This window comes from Diabrotica virgifera, chromosome 6, assembly GCF_917563875.1.
Source record: "Diabrotica virgifera virgifera chromosome 6, PGI_DIABVI_V3a".
Classification (NCBI taxonomy): Eukaryota; Metazoa; Arthropoda; class Insecta; order Coleoptera; family Chrysomelidae; genus Diabrotica; species Diabrotica virgifera.
Window position 1 is genome coordinate 234432166 of NC_065448.1, and position 14476 is coordinate 234446641.

The following is a 14476-nucleotide window of genomic DNA, read 5'->3' on the forward strand; positions in this document are numbered from 1 at the left end:
TGCTCTGATATATATTTTTCTAAATTGCTAACGCCTCTGCTCGCTAGGGTAGAAATGTCTTTGCGTATACCTGCACAGAACTTTCCTCTCGAATGTAACCATTCTGATTTAAATACTCTTCTCTCGTAATGGGAGTGAGGTTTACCTAAAAGTCCATCTCCATCTCGACGAAGGGGTTTTTGACCATCAGCACAGGCAATGTATCTCAAAACACCAACACAATGATCCAAACAAATAATTTTTCTAAATGTAGTTTTTGGATGTAGTCTTTTCCCTGCACGTTGTAGTTTCTTCTTGTAAGCTAACATTGTAGATCCATTCGTAAAATGAATTAATGAATGGAGATGTTCGTGTGCAGTACTTCCGTCGTCTGCTACTAAATGACAACGGCAAATGGAATACCATTTTACATTAGGAGCACATGCTAGAAGAGAAAAATCACTCTCATTTAAGAGTAAATGATACCATTCTCTTGGTGACTCTTCGTAATCCTTCGCCATATCCGCCGGAGAAAGAGCATTAATGTCGTTGACACTCAAAAGAGCCAGATAGTCACTTTTTGACAAAATAGACATATTTTAACTGGATACTTAAGAACAAAGAACTGAACTCTGAAAGCTGTCTCACTAGACTAAAAGAGTCCTTACAAAGTCGTTAAATTTATCTGCCAGTACAGCTTCCCCCATCCTAATTGATTACTTTACGCATGCGTCATTCACGTGGTCAAAGGTCAAAGTCTCGTTGTCTAGACCTGCAATAATTAACCAAGTTCTAGACAACGAGACTTTGACCTTTGACCGCGTGAATGGCGCATGCGTAAAGATAAAAAGCATGGAAAACGGAAAGTTTACCTTGGACAAGTGACGCCGTCACTTGTCCAAGGTAAACTTTCCGTTTTCCATGCTTTTTATATTTACGCATGCGCCATTCACGCGGTCAAAGGTCAAAGTCTCGTTGTCTAGAACTTGGTTAATTATTGCAGGTCTAGACAACGAGACTTTGACCTTTGACCACGTGAATGACGCATGCGTAAAGTAATCAATTAGGATGGGGGAAGCTGTACTGGCAGATAAATTTAACGACTTTGTAAGGACTCTTTTAGTCTAGTGAGACAGCTTTCAGAGTTCAGTTCTTTGTTCTTAAGTATCCAGTTAAAATATGTCTATTTTGTCAAAAAGTGACTATCTGGCTCTTTTGAGTGTCAACGACATTAATGCTCTTTCTCCGGCGGATATGGCGAAGGATTACGAAGAGTCACCAAGAGAATGGTATCATTTACTCTTAAATGAGAGTGATTTTTCTCTTCTAGCATGTGCTCCTAATGTAAAATGGTATTCCATTTGCCGTTGTCATTTAGTAGCAGACGACGGAAGTACTGCACACGAACATCTCCATTCATTAATTCATTTTACGAATGGATCTACAATGTTAGCTTACAAGAAGAAACTACAACGTGCAGGGAAAAGACTACATCCAAAAACTACATTTAGAAAAATTATTTGTTTGGATCATTGTGTTGGTGTTTTGAGATACATTGCCTGTGCTGATGGTCAAAAACCCCTTCGTCGAGATGGAGATGGACTTTTAGGTAAACCTCACTCCCATTACGAGAGAAGAGTATTTAAATCAGAATGGTTACATTCGAGAGGAAAGTTCTGTGCAGGTATACGCAAAGACATTTCTACCCTAGCGAGCAGAGGCGTTAGCAATTTAGAAAAATATACATCAGAGCATGAACTACATGTCAAATCAACCTGCAAGTGTGAAAGAGGCGAGGAAGGTATTAGAAGGAAAAATGAAGCAAATGAAAAGAGAAGAACATTTTACAAAAGTGAACGTGGGATGGCGATACGAAAATCATACAAGGAAAAAATGCATCAAAAACGAAAAATTATTAGTGAACTAATGAATTTAGGTTTAAATAAAAAGGCAGAACTGCAAAGAGAAACAATTTTAAAATTATTAGAATTATTATAATTTGTTAATAAATAATATGTAACATCTTGGTATTTTATTTCGTAATACAAAAAACACTTTTCGAATGTGATAACTCTTGGAATTTTATTTAGAATAGTTCAGTCCAAGCTAAACTGTATCATGTCTAATAGAGAATTGACCCATTTAATTTGTATTGAATTTTTGTCCAAGGTTGACTTAAATGTCCATCACAGGACTCCTCTGTCCAAGGTAGACTTTCCGTTTTCCATGCTTTTTATATGGGCGTCCAGGATCCTATAGTGCCGTTTTGGCAATGTCTTATTCACGTCACGTCATTCACGTTACGTCATTCACGGTAAAATATCACGTTAAAGAGGTACACTGTTAGGATGGTTTAAAGATAAATAGTCTATACCATTAGGGAATAGAGTGTAGCAGAGACCATTAGAGGCCATTAGAAACCATCAGGTCACGTTATTTACGTCGCGTGATTCACGTGACGTTATGCACGTCACGTTCTGTTAGGCACTGTCACGTTCTGTTAGGCACTATACGGAAAAGAAGAAGAAGAATTGGCAATTAATGTTGAACGTTGACAGAAGAAGAATTGACAGTTGCCATCTGTGTCGCCACCGCTTTCATTTGATATCCCATACGTCAAAATCGGATCATTAGCAAAGAAGATATGTTGTAATGCCGTTTTGGCAATGTCAATTAGTTACGTGTTGCAGCCGACAGGTGGCATGATAAGATGAAGAACTGTGATAGGATGTTTGATGGTCATACTGTAAGAATGGTATACGTTCTTCTAGATGGCTTGGGCATAGTTACATGTTGCAGCCGACAGGTGGCATGATTAGAGAACTGTGATAGACGTGGAATCCCCATTAAGTTGACAGGTCAAAATATCTCCAATAGCAACAAATATATTACAGTTTTGGCAGTGTTGCCATGTTTCTCCTTTCCTTCAACGGCTGTTACGCTAAAATCAATAGCAACGAAGATCTAGTGTCGTTTTGGCATTGCTGACATCTTTGTTTTTATGTTAACATATTCAATATCCCCTCTTTTTCCCAACGAGACCATATTCACACGAATTGGACCAATAGACACGAAGATATGATATAGGATCCTGGACGCCCATATAAAAAGCATGGAAAACGGAAAGTCTACCTTGGACAGAGGAGTCCTGTGATGGACATTTAAGTCAACCTTGGACAAAAATTCAATACAAATTAAATGGGTCAATTCTCTATTAGACATGATACAGTTTAGCTTGGACTGAACTATTCTAAATAAAATTCCAAGAGTTATCACATTCGAAAAGTGTTTTTTGTATTACGAAATAAAATACCAAGATGTTACATATTATTTATTAACAAATTATAATAATTCTAATAATTTTAAAATTGTTTCTCTTTGCAGTTCTGCCTTTTTATTTAAACCTAAATTCATTAGTTCACTAATAATTTTTCGTTTTTGATGCATTTTTTCCTTGTATGATTTTCGTATCGCCATCCCACGTTCACTTTTGTAAAATGTTCTTCTCTTTTCATTTGCTTCATTTTTCCTTCTAATACCTTCCTCACCTCTTTCACACTTGCAGGTTGATTTGACATGTAGTTCATGCTCTGATATATATTTTTCTAAATTGCTAACGCCTCTGCTCGCTAGGGTAGAAATGTCTTTGCGTATACCTGCACAGAACTTTCCTCTCGAATGTAACCATTCTGATTTAAATACTCTTCTCTCGTAATGGGAGTGAGGTTTACCTAAAAGTCCATCTCCATCTCGACGAAGGGGTTTTTGACCATCAGCACAGGCAATGTATCTCAAAACACCAACACAATGATCCAAACAAATAATTTTTCTAAATGTAGTTTTTGGATGTAGTCTTTTCCCTGCACGTTGTAGTTTCTTCTTGTAAGCTAACATTGTAGATCCATTCGTAAAATGAATTAATGAATGGAGATGTTCGTGTGCAGTACTTCCGTCGTCTGCTACTAAATGACAACGGCAAATGGAATACCATTTTACATTAGGAGCACATGCTAGAAGAGAAAAATCACTCTCATTTAAGAGTAAATGATACCATTCTCTTGGTGACTCTTCGTAATCCTTCGCCATATCCGCCGGAGAAAGAGCATTAATGTCGTTGACACTCAAAAGAGCCAGATAGTCACTTTTTGACAAAATAGACATATTTTAACTGGATACTTAAGAACAAAGAACTGAACTCTGAAAGCTGTCTCACTAGACTAAAAGAGCCCTTACAAAGTCGTTAAATTTATCTGCCAGTACAGCTTCCCCCATCTTAATTGATTACTTTACGCATGCGTCATTCACGCGGTCAAAGGTCAAAGTCTCGTTTTCTAGACCTGCAATAATTAACCAAGTTCTAGACAACGAGACTTTGACCTTTGACCGCGTGAATGGCGCATGCGTAAAGATAAAAAGCATGGAAAACGGAAAGTTTACCTTGGACAAGTGACGCCGTCACTTGTCCAAGGTAAACTTTCCGTTTTCCATGCTTTTTATATTTACGCATGCGCCATTCACGCGGTCAAAGGTCAAAGTCTCGTTGTCTAGAACTTGGTTAATTATTGCAGGTCTAGACAACGAGACTTTGACCTTTGACCACGTGAATGACGCATGCGTAAAGTAATCAATTAGGATGGGGGAAGCTGTACTGGCAGATAAATTTAACGACTTTGTAAGGACTCTTTTAGTCTAGTGAGACAGCTTTCAGAGTTCAGTTCTTTGTTCTTAAGTATCCAGTTAAAATATGTCTATTTTGTCAAAAAGTGACTATCTGGCTCTTTTGAGTGTCAACGACATTAATGCTCTTTCTCCGGCGGATATGGCGAAGGATTACGAAGAGTCACCAAGAGAATGGTATCATTTACTCTTAAATGAGAGTGATTTTTCTCTTCTAGCATGTGCTCCTAATGTAAAATGGTATTCCATTTGCCGTTGTCATTTAGTAGCAGACGACGGAAGTACTGCACACGAACATCTCCATTCATTAATTCATTTTACGAATGGATCTACAATGTTAGCTTACAAGAAGAAACTACAACGTGCAGGGAAAAGACTACATCCAAAAACTACATTTAGAAAAATTATTTGTTTGGATCATTGTGTTGGTGTTTTGAGATACATTGCCTGTGCTGATGGTCAAAAACCCCTTCGTCGAGATGGAGATGGACTTTTAGGTAAACCTCACTCCCATTACGAGAGAAGAGTATTTAAATCAGAATGGTTACATTCGAGAGGAAAGTTCTGTGCAGGTATACGCAAAGACATTTCTACCCTAGCGAGCAGAGGCGTTAGCAATTTAGAAAAATATACATCAGAGCATGAACTACATGTCAAATCAACCTGCAAGTGTGAAAGAGGCGAGGAAGGTATTAGAAGGAAAAATGAAGCAAATGAAAAGAGAAGAACATTTTACAAAAGTGAACGTGGGATGGCGATACGAAAATCATACAAGGAAAAAATGCATCAAAAACGAAAAATTATTAGTGAACTAATGAATTTAGGTTTAAATAAAAAGGCAGAACTGCAAAGAGAAACAATTTTAAAATTATTAGAATTATTATAATTTGTTAATAAATAATATGTAACATCTTGGTATTTTATTTCGTAATACAAAAAACACTTTTCGAATGTGATAACTCTTGGAATTTTATTTAGAATAGTTCAGTCCAAGCTAAACTGTATCATGTCTAATAGAGAATTGACCCATTTAATTTGTATTGAATTTTTGTCCAAGGTTGACTTAAATGTCCATCACAGGACTCCTCTGTCCAAGGTAGACTTTCCGTTTTCCATGCTTTTTATATGGGCGTCCAGGATCCTATGTGTAAAAGCGGCGAAGACATAAAAAAATGTAGAATATTTATTATGATTTTCAGAAAAGCAAATCGACGACTGCCTATTTTAAAGAGGCTCCTGCAGGTCTGCTGGAAATACGAAAAAATATTTTTATTACTGTAGCAAAGATACTTAGGAAAAAATAAATAAATTTTTGAAGTAATTGTTTTTTATATACAACTCAGTTATTGACAATGACCTACTTAGCTATAAAACAAATAATTAAAGAATTAGGTTATATTGTTACAAACAATATATCACTTGTTAATAGGAAGTACGTCATTGATGCTTGTAGCAAAAAGGTTGTTGAGCGCAAAGAAAGTGTGATAGCAGAGAAAGAGAGAGAGAGATAGAGAGAGTTAGGTGCTGACACGTTCTGTCACGTTCTGTTAGGTGCTGACACGTTCTGTCACGTTATTTTACGTCACGTTCTGTCACGTTCTGTCACGTTCTGTTGAGTACTGTCACGTGATTTACGTCATTCACGTAACGCTCTGTTAGTTACTGTCACGTTCTGTTAGTTACTGTGACGTTCTGTGTCACGTGATTACTGCATGAAGTAAACTATGATTCAGCGTTATGTCTGAGGTTATACAGCGATAATTTAACGGTTAGCGCCAAGTCAGATGCAAGTCAGATGCTAGTCAGATGCAAGTCAGATGTATGCCAGATGCATGTTAGCTATATGTCAGATGCGAGTTAGCGGATATAGATAAAGGTGTTAACTAGAGAAACGGCATTCAGATACAAGAAAATTAACGGTGAACATCGTGTCAAGCAGCTTGCTAAGTTATTAAAAAAAGTATAATTCACTCAAAATAATAATGCAACGTGAACAACAACTCAAAACAGTTTTAACACCTAGTACTGAACCTCTTGGAGAACTAAACAATTATCTGAAAACTTCACATCAGACAGAGAAGCATGAAGAGACCAGCGGACACCAAAACAATCGTTTGAGAAATATGCGCCAGAAGGATGAAGAAAGCACAGATGAAGAAGAAGATGAACACCTTCAAAAATATTGGCATCATTCACCAGACCTTGATAGAGCTTATGGTCCACACTATGTTTGGAAAACTGATAAATGGCTAATGGGTGATATGGAAATCAAATTTGCTCCTAAGAATATACTGATTAACGATAGCAAGTACAAGGCTACTTGTGGGCTATATACTGTTATAATTTTATATGTATCCTCAAGACTTTACACCAAATGATAGCCTAAACTATAAAAAAAAAAAATATTAGAAGTCACAGGTGTTCATAGAGATTCCCTAGGATATTTGAGGCATCAAGCATTCCCGGATAAATTTAATAAGATCATAAAACCTTTGTTTAAAAATAACTCAAACATGCGTCGAAGCCCCTGTGAAAATGTTCGGAAAACTGAGAAAAAACATCGTAAGAGTGTTGAACGCTCTGACCGACAATTTAAACAGCGCACAAGCATAGATTACGAGACATCATCGTTTAACCATTATGTCGTTGGACCTCTGGATAAAAATGTTAAAATAAATCGACTAGGGCATTTAGTTTTTAATTAAAAACTGTAATAATGTACTAGCATAAAAAAAAAATTTAAATAAAATAATAAAATGACTCATATTGTCTCTTATTTACTAACCCAATGCATTACAAAGAGTGTCAATATATTTTTAAAAATAAAAATAAGTTGGGTCGTACATAAAATAGAAAATGCAACACGATTATTATCACACTGTTAAAAATAAATACCAGCTACGCTTGGTCGTATATAAAATATAAATGACAGCTACGCTTCATTGTATATTGTTGAAAAACAAAAGTACGGTAGAATGCGGCATAAAAAGATACTGAAATAAATCATAAAATTGTTCAGAAATATACGGACAGGTGTTGCATCATACATGCCTGAAAAACATGAAATAAAACAAATTTATAAATCAAATTAGAAAATAAGAACTAAACGGTAAAATACTATTATCCTAATGCAGATAACAAGAAAAATGTGCTAAAAGAAGACGGAGTACCGCGCTAAATGTATCATAAAAAGTTACTATTCTTGAGTGTCCGGGAGTCGGCATACCACCGATTCGGGACCACATGGCGATTTTGGTGCATGAAAGTGGCCACGTATCGGCATACCGATTCTGGGCCATATGCGGATTCTAGACCATGAAAGTATTAGAACTAAATAGTAAAATATGATTATCTTAATGTAAAAACCTACCTCATTTATTTATGTAACAAGGAAATATTAAAAGATGAAAAAGTACAGTAGAAATGAGTCATAAACAGCTATTATTATTTTAGGGATAAAACGTAAAATCAGTTAAAAATATTAGCGACAGATACATCCTACGATATGATAAAAACAAGTAATAAAATTACTTATAATAAATCACATTGAATATAAGAATAAAATCACCTATAGTACACACATTTTATTTTAAGAGAAGTATATATAGATACCTAGAAGACCTGCAAACAAGTTGGGAAGAGAGAATTAAAACCAGTATTACCCATAGATGAAAGGAAACACATGTACATCCAAATTATTTAACAAAAATAGCAAACCAATAAATTCATAAAAACCATATGTAAAATAAACAGCAAAATCTCTTACCTTAATTGAATATTTTCCACTGAACACTGTAACTATACTGTAGAAACTGTCAGATGTCGACTGTGGTATATGCTCGTTTATTTCAGTATTTATAGGCGAAATTCACACAGCATGAACGTGATCAAATGAAATTGAATGTGTTTTGCAAAAACAAGACCTTATAGTTTTAAAAATATGTGATAACATTTACACAAATAACAACTGCGGTTACATGTTATCATCCGACTACATCCGGACTTTTAGCATTGTGGCTTGTCATATCTTTGGAGGTTAATATTAACAAAAATAACGTCTGCACTCTTTTCTTATCAACCATACACACCCGGCATGTTAACAAACAACTTAAAATATTTTTGTAAATATTTCAAATTATTCGATTTTTCATAATTTTGTACAAATATTTGTATCTTTGGAACGGATAATCAGAAATCAATGTATGACCCATCAAATTAAAGGATTTTGAATGACGAATTACGTTGTGATGTCTGTTTTAACACAATGTTCTGTATAAGGCCTTTTTTTGTACCATATAAGTACATTTTGTGTCAATATAGTACATTGAGAATTTGTAGTTTTTTGTCGTTTTCAGCCATAAATAATGACCGTAACACACTTGGTCAGTGATTTTCTTAATATGTATGAAAAGACCTTTCTAATGATATATTGCACGGAGCACTTGGTGCAAAATTGAGCGAATTAGGATTTGCTAGAGATCAAACTGCGATACGAGATTTTTCTATGCTAATGGCTTTGTTTTAACGTCAATAACAATAAATAAGCATTTACAGCTCAACCAAGTTATCCCTTAGGCCGTTATGGCAATGTACCATGTATCTTCGGAACGGATAATCAGAAATCAATGTGTGACCCATCAAATTAAAGGATTTTGAATGATGAATTACGTTGCGGTGTCTGTTTTAACGCCATGTCATGTATAACGCCTCTGGACACATTATCGTTTATTATTTGCCTGATATGTCGAATCTTATCATGTAGCACCTCAAATTACAGGGTTTTGAATGACAAATTACGTTGTGATGTCGGTTTTAACAACATGTCATGTATAACGCCTTTTTGACACATTAACGTTTATTATTTGCCTGATATGTCGAATCTTATCATGTAGCACCTCAATTTACAGGGTTTTTGAATGACAAATTACGTTGTGATGTCGGTTTAACAACATGTCACATATACGCCTTTTTGACCCTCTATCTTATATTATTTGCCTGATATGTCGAATCTTATCATGTAGCACTTCAAATTACAGGGTTTTGAATGACAAATTACGTGTGATGTCGGTTTTAACAACATGTCATGTATAACGCCTTTTTGACACATTATCGTTTATTATTTGCCTGATATGTCGAATCTTATCATGTAGCACCACAAATTACAGGGTTTTGAATGACCAAATTACGTTGTGATGTCGGGTTTAACAACATGTCACATATAACGCCTTTTTGACCCTCTATCTTATATTATTTGCCTGATATGTCGAATCTTATCATGTAGCACCTCAAATTACAGGGTTTTGAATGACAAATTACGTTGTGATGTCGGTTTTAACAACATGTCACATATAACGCCTTTTTGACCCCTCTATCTTATATTATTTGCCTGGATATGTCGAATCTTATCATGTAGCACCTCAAATTACAGGGTTTTGAATGACAAAATTACGTTGTGATGTCGGTTTTAACAACATGTCACATATAACGCCCTTTTTGACCCTCTATCTTATATTATTTGCCTGATATGTCGAATCTTATCATGTAGCACCTCAAATTACAGGGTTTTGAATGACAAATTACGTGTGATGTCGGTTTTAACAACATGTCACATATAACGCCTTTTTGACCCTCTATCTTATATTATTTGCCTGATATGTTGAATCTTATCATGTAGCACCCTAAATTACAGGATTTTGAATGACAAATTACGTTAAGATGTTTGTTTAACAACCTGTTATGTATAAGGCCTCTTTGGCACTCTATCATATGCTTTATGTGATTATTTATAAATTGATTCTTATATTATGGATCAGTGTATTGTTGTATGCAAACAAGGATGGATGTGTTTTTTAATGTGTGTGCTACTGCTGCGTTGCATGGCAACAGCAGATACCTTTTCCTTTTTAAGGTTTTTTTTACCGCATAAGTGAGTGGATAAATGAAAAAAGTTTTATTTTTATCATTTCTTTATCTCTTCATTCATTTTATTATACCCCATATTTTCTATTGGGGGATATCAAATAGGATTAATAACCATGGCAGTTTCATGCATCTTTATGTATTGTCATTGTAAGCTACACATCTATTATTTACAAGTATATTAAACGTGTAAGAAATAAGACCAAGATATATTTTATATAAATTTAATTATGGATATCTAAACATTACATTATAATTCATTAAGCCGTGATTAATACATTTGCTTTTTAAAAAAAGCCGTTCAGATTCTTCGTTGGAGCAGAACGCAGTGAATTCATTATTTTTCTTTATGTGATGTATAAGTTTGCATGCATATCCTCTTCTCCGATGTAGGTAAAGTGTATACGTATTCTAATACTCTTGGTACATCATGTTGTCCAAGTGGATCAAAGTCACGTTTCGATAAGAGTACAAATGATGCTGGTACTCCGCTGACATAAAGGATGTAGCAGGTAACTTTTGTGTTTGTCATCCATTGATCAATAAGTATATCATCTACATTTAACTGCTTAATTTTTCTGACTGCGTTCGGACCTCTGAACAACTCAATTTTTTCCATCTTGCTTCATCGAATGATTGAATGATACTGATTTTTGCTTTATTCATTCTATCATGTATCTGTGAATTTTGAAGGAGTGGGGGGAACGTCATAGTATTCTATCGTGTATCTGTGAATTTTCCATGAGTGGGGGAACGTCATAGTATTCTACACCGAAGGTTTATATATCATAAACGTTGTATACATTATTATGTTCCGTTTACGGAAGGATTAGAGCTAATAATAAACATAAAAACTAGATGGCAAATGTAGTCTCCTATATATTGAATAGACGATTATTTAACTATAAAAGTAAAATACCAACTTACATAATATTACCCTCCTTGCAGTAGATAAAATACAGTATGCGAATCGCAATACCATTTTTTTTTTTGTTTGGTGATTTTCATGATACTACCCAACTTTCCGTAGAAAAGACTTGTACGTGAGATGTTTGCTGGTTTGGTCACAGCGTAAGAATGGTATATGTTCATTGTAGGAATGTATGCTTGGAGGGAGATCGAGGATGTTTGTTGGTCATACTGTAAGAATGGTATATGTTCATTGTAGGAATGTATGATTGAAACGAAGATACGATATAGTGCCGTTTTGGCAATGTCTTATTCACGTCACGTCATTCACGTTACGTCATTCACGGTAAAATATCACGTTAAAGAGGTACACTGTTAGGATGGTTTAAAGATAAATAGTCTATACCATTAGGGAATAGAGTGTAGCAGAGACCATTAGAGGCCATTAGAAACCATCAGGTCACGTTATTTACGTCGCGTGATTCACGTGACGTTATGCACGTCACGTTCTGTTAGGCACTGTCACGTTCTTTTAGGCACTATACGGAAAAGAAGAAGAAGAATTGGCAATTAATGTTGAACGTTGACAGAAGAAGAATTGACAGTTGCCATCTGTGTCGCCACCGCTTTCATTTGATATCCCATACGTCAAAATCGGATCATTAGCAAAGAAGATATGTTGTAATGCCGTTTTGGCAATGTCAATTAGTTACGTGTTGCAGCCGACAGGTGGCATGATAAGATGAAGAACTGTGATAGGATGTTTGATGGTCATACTGTAAGAATGGTATACGTTCTTCTAGATGGCTTGGGCATAGTTACATGTTGCAGCCGACAGGTGGCATGATTAGAGAACTGTGATAGACGTGGAATCCCCATTAAGTTGACAGGTCAAAATATCTCCAATAGCAACAAATATATTACAGTTTTGGCAGTGTTGCCATGTTTCTCCTTTCCTTCAACGGCTGTTACGCTAAAATCAATAGCAACGAAGATCTAGTGTCGTTTTGGCATTGCTGACATCTTTGTTTTTATGTTAACATATTCAATATCCCCTCTTTTTCCCAACGAGACCATATTCACACGAATTGGACCAATAGACACGAAGATATGATATAGTGCCGTTTTTGTCATTGCTGACATCTTTGTTTATATGGTAACATGCCTTCCTCTTTCCAACAATATATGATCAGTCAGGTCGGAGACATGCTCTAATGCTCTTTTGCTAATGTCTTTGTGATTGCTCCTCTTTCGTTTAATGTCTTACATGTAATAAACGAACCAATAACAGCGCAGATGGCAGATAGGTGCTTCATGGATAAGTGTCTTATTTGGCTTTCTGACTACACCCTGTATATTTTGCGATAAACGAAATAAAGAGGAGGCCATCTTGGAAGGCGAGGGTTTGTGACGTAGGTGGGCCTGGCTGTGTTCCCATTGGTCGGTGCCTGATCATTGGTCGGTGATTGGGGCTAAGTTCTCATTGGTCGCTGGACTTTGATCTCATTGGTCTATGGGCGATGCTGTGGGTGGGCGAGGCTTCCTTCTCATTGGTCGGTGGGCGGGGCTAATTACTCATTGGCCCGGCGGGCGTGGCTTTGTGGTGGGCGTGGCTTTGTGGTGGGCGTGGCTTTGTGGTGGGCTTGGCTTTGTGGTGGGCGTGGCGTGGGGGCGTGGCAGATAAAAATTTTCCCACGCTGTCAAAATTTTCCCACGCCCAACCGGCCCACACTCTACTTCCATTCGATCCAATCTTGACAATTCCTTATTTATAAACGGTAAAGGATAATCATTTTTTAATAAAACAGATGTTAACAATTGTTTTTCTTCTAAAAATGAATTTTCGTTAGAACAAGTAACTTTGGCTCTATCGTATAAGGATTTAATGATTCCCTTTTTAACGTTGATGTTGTGATTTGATTTTTGTAATTGAGATATCTGTTGGTGTGTGTTGGTTTTCTATACACTTGAGTCTCATATGCAGTATCCTTCTTTGAGACTAAAACATCGAGGAAATGCAAAGTGTTATTGTATTCCTTTTCCATTGTAAATTTTATTGTCTCTTCTTGATCGTTTATAATATTCAGGAATGTATCCAACAATTCTGATCTATGAGGCCATATTGAAAACACATTATCTACATATCTCCACCATACTGAAAGAGGAAGTCAATAGAAAAAAAAATACCACGATTAGTAAGTCAATAACATATCGATTTAGTACAAATTTTATATTTTAATATTACTTATTGTATATCTATGTATTATTAATATTATTTATAATTTAAACATTAAAGTCAGAATTTGGTATTAGTTTTTTTTTAAGGTAAATTAAATGTAAGACCAAATACTTACGATGTCGGGATAGTATCACGAGGTTTTTTTATGGTTTTCCCTCGTGATTTACTATGGAATCTCTAACGCGAGAATTTTACTGTCATCGTTGCATTTGGTTGTCTTTTTAAAGACAGATCACATGCTATGATTTTTTTGCGACGGATATTCTTGAGTTAAGATTGATTTCATGTAATTGAATGAACTATCTTTTAGTAAAGTCGTCCCAGGAACGCAACTCATAAATATTGGCGATATCATTTTAAAGTCTTCTACTTTAAAATGTATAATATACGTCTGAATTGCCAATATAAATGAGTCAGATTAAATAAATTATTAGAAGAATTTTTTTACTTAGCAACAACATTTTTGTTTATTTTAGTAGTATTTTGTATTTTGACAACGAAACCGGATTTGGGCTTCGAAACGTTAATAAATTCATTTTTTTAGTAAAGTTGTGGCTTATTTCCCATAAAAAACACTATTTAAATACAGTAAATACATTTGTTTAAATAATCGCTTTCCGACATAAACAAATTGAATAACTTACACACTATTTGGCCGATCAAGCTGAGATTTGACACTTTAGTAACTCATTAAACACCATAATTTTTGCGATTATCTTGGTAAATTGTTTATTTATTTTAATTTATGTATTT

General features: G+C 35.4%; 1 protein-coding gene across 2 annotated transcripts in view; it reads right to left on the reverse strand.

The window, feature by feature from the left end:
• LOC126887310 (uncharacterized) overlaps positions 1-14476 on the reverse strand; it is a 137546-nt gene that overhangs the window by 92127 nt on the left and 30943 nt on the right. The gene's annotated exons all lie outside the window — the stretch shown is intronic.